A 6,000-nucleotide genomic window follows, 5' to 3' on the forward strand; every position below is an offset into this window, starting at 1 on the left:
TCTTTTTTAAAGATCTCTTTAAGAATATTTCAATGGTACAACTTTTAGTATTATTAAATTGATCCATTTTATATTATTTGAGTATGTAAAAAAATATGTAAGAAGATATAACTATTTATCTATTTTGAAAATTAGCGATAGTATATTATTGATGCATAAAAAAAGTACAAAGCAACTATGTGCCGAATATGTGTAAATCTTCTCCAGTGACCAAACACAACAACCCGTTGAATTGATCTGGAGAGAATCATGCACAGCCCAAACAATGACTAAATCCTCGATCCAGCAACTAGAAGCACATGTACTTAGACATACAATACAAATCCGACACACAATGGCAGAAACGGCAAATCCGTATTGAAAGTCAAAAGCCAAAAAGAAATAAAAATCCCAAATAAAAAACAAATCAAAGCTTTTTGAAAATTATTAGTCTAAAATAAAGCTAAGCAACATGGCCACTGCTCCACATCTTCTGAGCAACCTGAAGAAATTCATAGCACCATACCGGCTAAATCCATAGTCCTGCACTGGCTAAATCCGAACCCAACCAGCCATCTTCCCCTATTTAGAGCTCCAAACTATGTCGAAATGAGCCAACTCCTTGTGTACGAGGGCCAAAATACGGTGACTATATCATGGCGACGACATTGTTTCACAGGGACTCCTTCCACATCACAAAATAAACTAAACATCTTGAGGTAAAAGGGAGGGAAAGAGAAAAGAAGGGATGAAAGGAGAAGGGAGGAGGTAGGGAAGGAGGCAGCCAACCCCCAAAGAGGGTGGCGGCTAAGATTTTTTCCTTACGGTTTTCTCATGGAGTGTTTAGGGTTTTCAATAAATTAAATTAATAGCTCCTAACTTTAGGAAAACAATATTACTATTTATCTAAAGCTATTGAACTACACCATTGCAAGTAAAACTGCAATTCAATTCAATAGATGCCAAAATAGTTCAATTTATTGAAATCTTAAACAAAATAGAAAGGCATTCGTTAATTATAGGGTTTATTGTTAAATATATACGATGAGAAATGTATAAGAGGAAAATGAGACTTTACAATATTTACAAAAAGGCTGTTGACCTCCACACCTTCAACATATGGTTAAAGGCTCTCTTTCTTTTCATTTCTCCAATGGGCAACTGTGGATTATTTTGACATCAATTGTGCTTTCTTTCAATTAACAATCCATGTTTATTTACACATGTTTTTTAGTTGACAAGATCATTTAAACATTTGTTGATGCCTAAAATCGTGTGTCAACTTAGGTGGAAGAAGTGTGGAGTCTTCAGCAAGACAAGAGGGTCGCAGACCTTTGGCAAGGAGAGATCCTGCAGGAGAAATAGGGAATAAGCAATCGTCAAGCTTTGGGTACCAGTGTGGTACCTGCCAAAGGCTCTCCGATACTTAAGTCAGCAAGTGTGGGACATGTAGTACTTTTGCCAAGTAATAGTAAAGGTGAAAAGTAATTATGTCCTTTTACTTGGGCACTATTCCCCTTTTATGGAAAAGTGAAAGTGAGAGTTTGCACAAAGTTTCGATGTGGGACTTTGTGCAAGTTCTCGTGGTGGCGACACGTATCTAATGCTTAGGTTCTATAATTGAGAGCTTCGGCAATCACCTTCAGCAGGTAATTGCCACATCGGAGGAAGGTGTCTTTGACAATTGAGAAGTGTCCTAACTTCGGCATGCTATGGGCCTGTCTGCGCATTGGTCCCTTACGGGCCTTGCCGATCGGCAGGGTGATTGTGTCGCACAAGTCCCTTGCACAGTCGGCATAGTCCTTGCCGGTCGGCAGGGTGATTGTGTTGCGCTTGTTGGGCGAATATCAATGTGGCCATTTGAACTATTTTTAGGGTTTTGGTGCATAAGTTAAGCCGTCGGCACCTTGAGTTTCTATTAATAGTACCGCGAGGTGAAGAAGGCTAAACACTTATGAGTTTTAGAGAATTGAGAGGAGGCAATTTCTGGCGAAAATTCTTGTGGTGGAGCGATTTTCGGTGAGGCGTGTGTGCATGGCAGAGCGATTTGCTTGTTCTTGGTGAGGCGATTTCCGGCGACAATTCTACAGTGGAGCGATTTCTGATCCTTCTGCACAGGGGCAAAAACAAGGTTTATGCTTCTTTTCCCTTGTGTTTTGGATTGAAATGTATGCTTTCGTTGATTATGTTCATGAACCTTTTGAATGAATGTATGAACATTGAGTATCTTTCATAGAGTAAGAAACTTGTAGGCATCTCGTCCCTTTTAAGTATCCCGCTTTTGATTTTGGCATGTGCATAGTTTTCTCTATTTTGTGGTTGTAGATGTCTGAGAGTTCTGGTAAAGAAAGTCAGGATCCCCCTACCTTCGGTGGGGAAGAGACTGAAAGTGATGAGCGTAGCCTTTCTATTGGTTATGAAGATGAGAGTACTGAATCAGAGCATGTTTTAGAGGGTGTGATAGAGAGTAGGATGGTGGGATGTGAGGGTGAGAGAGATAAGCAGTGAGTAGATTCTTGGGAGGCGGATTATAGAGAGATGCAGAGGAACTACAGTGTACTAGAAGTAGTAACCAATCGAGTTCTTGCCTTGCCCCATACTCTTGAGGTAGGCTCAGGCAATCGGGTAGGATCATTAGGGTCTACTGATGTGGTTGTGGCGTTTACTTCGGTAGGGTTGGAAGTATGAGTGGGTGTCCCTTTATCGAAGAAGAATATGATGACTGACAAGGAGATTGTAGAGCTCAGGGCCGATTACAATATTTCACCTTCAAGGCTGCCTATTGCGACAGATGTGGTGAGATATCCTATAGATGGTTGCATGTTGATTTTCACGGATATGTATAAACATGGGTTAAGACTGCAGCTTCATCTATGGGTATAAATGATATTGTCAAAGCTAGGATATGCACTGGGGCAATATAATACCAATTTTTGGATTATTCTTCATGGGGTTTATATTGCATGGTAGTTGGGGAAGTTGGGGGAGCCAACTTTTGAGCAGTTCATGCATTCGTATTCAATGTCTAGGCAACAAGGGAACTTCGACTGGGTGCAAGCAAATTGTCGAAAGGCAAGGGAAAGAGGCTACTTTATAGGGTGCTTGCCTTCTTCACAAAAGTCCTGGAGGAACTGGTGGTGTCTGGCCTTTGACGACTGGGAGTGTAAGCCGGGAAAGACCATCACCAAACTTGTTCCTAGCGATTTTCAGCCGATAGGTCTTTGGTACCAACTTTTATGGCTTTTGTCACTTGTGTGTGTTTTATTTTAAGAATTTGTTGTTTTTTGTTGTCAAAGCTGCAAGAGTTGAATTATATCTGTTGTCGTTGTAGGTTTAGTAAATGGAATCCGCTATCGAAGGAGAAAGCAGACGAAGTAGGGAGTTGTGGGATGGTGTCAATGGTTCGGCAGGGAGTTGTGGGATGGTGGCAAACCTTTGACATTTGTCACATTTCTGGGTGAAGGCTTGGGCATCGGTGTGGATAGAGGGACATAAATATCTATGCCGAATAATCTTGTGGATGAGAGATTTAGCACCAGAGTGGTTTTCACAAATGCCTTCATGGATCTCCTAAAAGACGTAGTTGCCTTCTTCTGGAGTAAAACACAAAGGTAAGGTAGGCTAAAGTCGCGTTTGTACAAGGCGCCGTTAATGATCGAGTATCGAGCGGAACGGTAATGAGCACGTCGTGCCTCAGCAGGGTCTGTAGGCAATGTTTTATTTTTTAAGAATTGGAATATGAGATCCATCCGTGTGGGGTTGTGGTCAATAGTGCAAATGACTGGCGCTTGGGTGCTGGGTGTTTCTAGGAGTTCCACGTGGATATTGCTACCGATACTGTGATATATTGCCGAAGCCAACTTTGCCAAGGCATCAACATAGTTGTTTTCAGAGCGTGGGATTTGGCTGATGCGATAAGCGCTGAAAGTTTTCAGCATTTGATGGGTATAGTGAAGGTACGTTGTCATGGAGGTGTCCTTGGCAAGGAAGTCCTGATTGACTTGATGAACAACGAGCTGGGAGTCGCTGAATATTTGAATTTGTTTATCTTCCATCTCTTTGGCTAGCCGATTGCTAGCTAAGAGTGCTTCATACTCAACCACTTTATTGGAGGTGTGGAAGTTGAAGTGAAGGGCGTACTCCAGGACAACTTTATCTGGGGAAGTGAGGACTAAGCTTGTGCCACAACCTTGAAAATTGGAAGATCAATCCATATGGAGAGTCCATAATGGCTCACTAAGGTCGAAGTTGCCTTCAGCAGCAAGGTGGACGAGAGTCAGTGGTGGGGTAAGTTCAGAGAAAATTTGGGGAGTGGCTGAAGGTATGGGTTCGGTGAATTCGAAGAGAAAATAGGCAACGACTTGTCCTTTTTCGGCTGGTCACGGCTTAAAGTGAATATCAAACTCTCCAAGTTTGATTGCCCACTTAATCAGCCTGTCATATGTCTCTGGCTTCTACAAGACTTGTCTCAAAGGTTGATTAGTAAAGGTATGAATAGTGTGGGCTTGGATATAGAGTCAAAGACGTCTGGCTGAAACGACCAAGGTGAAGGCAAGTTTCTTGATGTCAGAGTAACATAGCCGCAAACATAAAGAAGGAAATTTTACAGTCTCCTTCTTAATCGGCAGCCTTAAACCCACCGAAATTGGCATTTGATACTCTTCTCTGAGCCTTAGCACCACTACTTCGGTCATAGAATTGTCTACCGCGCAGATCTTACGGGCTGGGTTTCCGGGCCGAGGGGATATGCGTTGACACGCGGCTTCCTGCTTTTGGGTGCAGTGCGTTTGTGCGCGGGCGTGCCAGCACGGTCTACCGTGCGTCGAGATGGTTGATGTGGATAGAATGGTTAAGTGGTGCGCCTGTTTGGACTCGTCTTCTAATCAAACGATTGTAGCCGAGAGAGGAACTAATCTCGGCTGTTAGGTTCACGGCCTGAGCTACAAGGCCGTTTAGTGATGGTGTTGGTGGGTTTTGGGCGGTGCTCCGGCGCGCTGCTCAGGGAGCGACGGTCGTATGATATATGGGGTGAATGAGCGAATAACAAGGATGATGCTCTGGCGCCTTGAAAATCAAGGGTCGTATGATATATTGATGAACGAATTTTCCTTACAGTCTAACACTACTTCTAGGAAAACAAGTAAAGATATTGAAAGTGCATTACAGGAAAATATAAGTTGCTCCGTGGGAGGCTTTGGTTTGGTGTTTGAACCCTTTGAATATATTTTGAGCCCTGTATTTATAGGAGTTTCTTGGAGGAGTAATCGAGGCTGAAATCCTGCATAGTGGAGCCTGATTAGAGCAAGTGGGTAGTCCAATCAACATTTGGGATCGTGAAGTATGGTGTTGCGACCCCATAAATCCTGGTGAATCTCGGCCGCCGCCCTGATCGTGGGTTCTGCGCTTCTGGCCGTGGAGACGCATTTATTGTTCTGATAGCTGGTGACCTAATCTCTCAAGCTGCAAGAATTCTTGTGAGAATGTCCACGTCTAATCACTCTGTTTCCTGTCGCCAAACCCTGACTTCAGTCACTTCCCACCTTCCCTCATGCATTAAATGCTTATTCGTGGCCAGTGGGTTTGCTGCAATAAACAGAGGCATTACTTCATTAAATGAAGCATGGGACCCTGCTATCACGTGATGATTTGATTCTGATATCTCTGGCCGTGATTTTGCTCGGCCTCGGCCTCGGCTTACAATCGAGGCCGAGATGATCATGCCTTGGCAACTTTTCTTTTGTTTTCAGGAAGGCAAAACACCTTGGCGAAACGCTGCGCTTTAGCTTCTCGAGGACGTGATTTATTAGGCACAAACAAGAATTTTTCAACGACATCGACACCCCAATTAGTACCTCAAGGCATGTTGAAGTAGATGCTACATTCACCTCACCAGAAATAGAACCCCTAGGTTGATGATTGGACCCACCTTCGGGAGTGCGGGGCAGAGCCAGTACGCGATCACATGTAGCTTCTACTACAACATTCATACCAAGCCTCATAGTAATCTACAGAAGCATGGTT

This window comes from Prunus avium, chromosome 3, assembly GCF_965620075.1.
Source record: "Prunus avium chromosome 3, drPruAviu1.hap1.1, whole genome shotgun sequence".
Taxonomy (NCBI): domain Eukaryota; kingdom Viridiplantae; phylum Streptophyta; class Magnoliopsida; order Rosales; family Rosaceae; genus Prunus; species Prunus avium.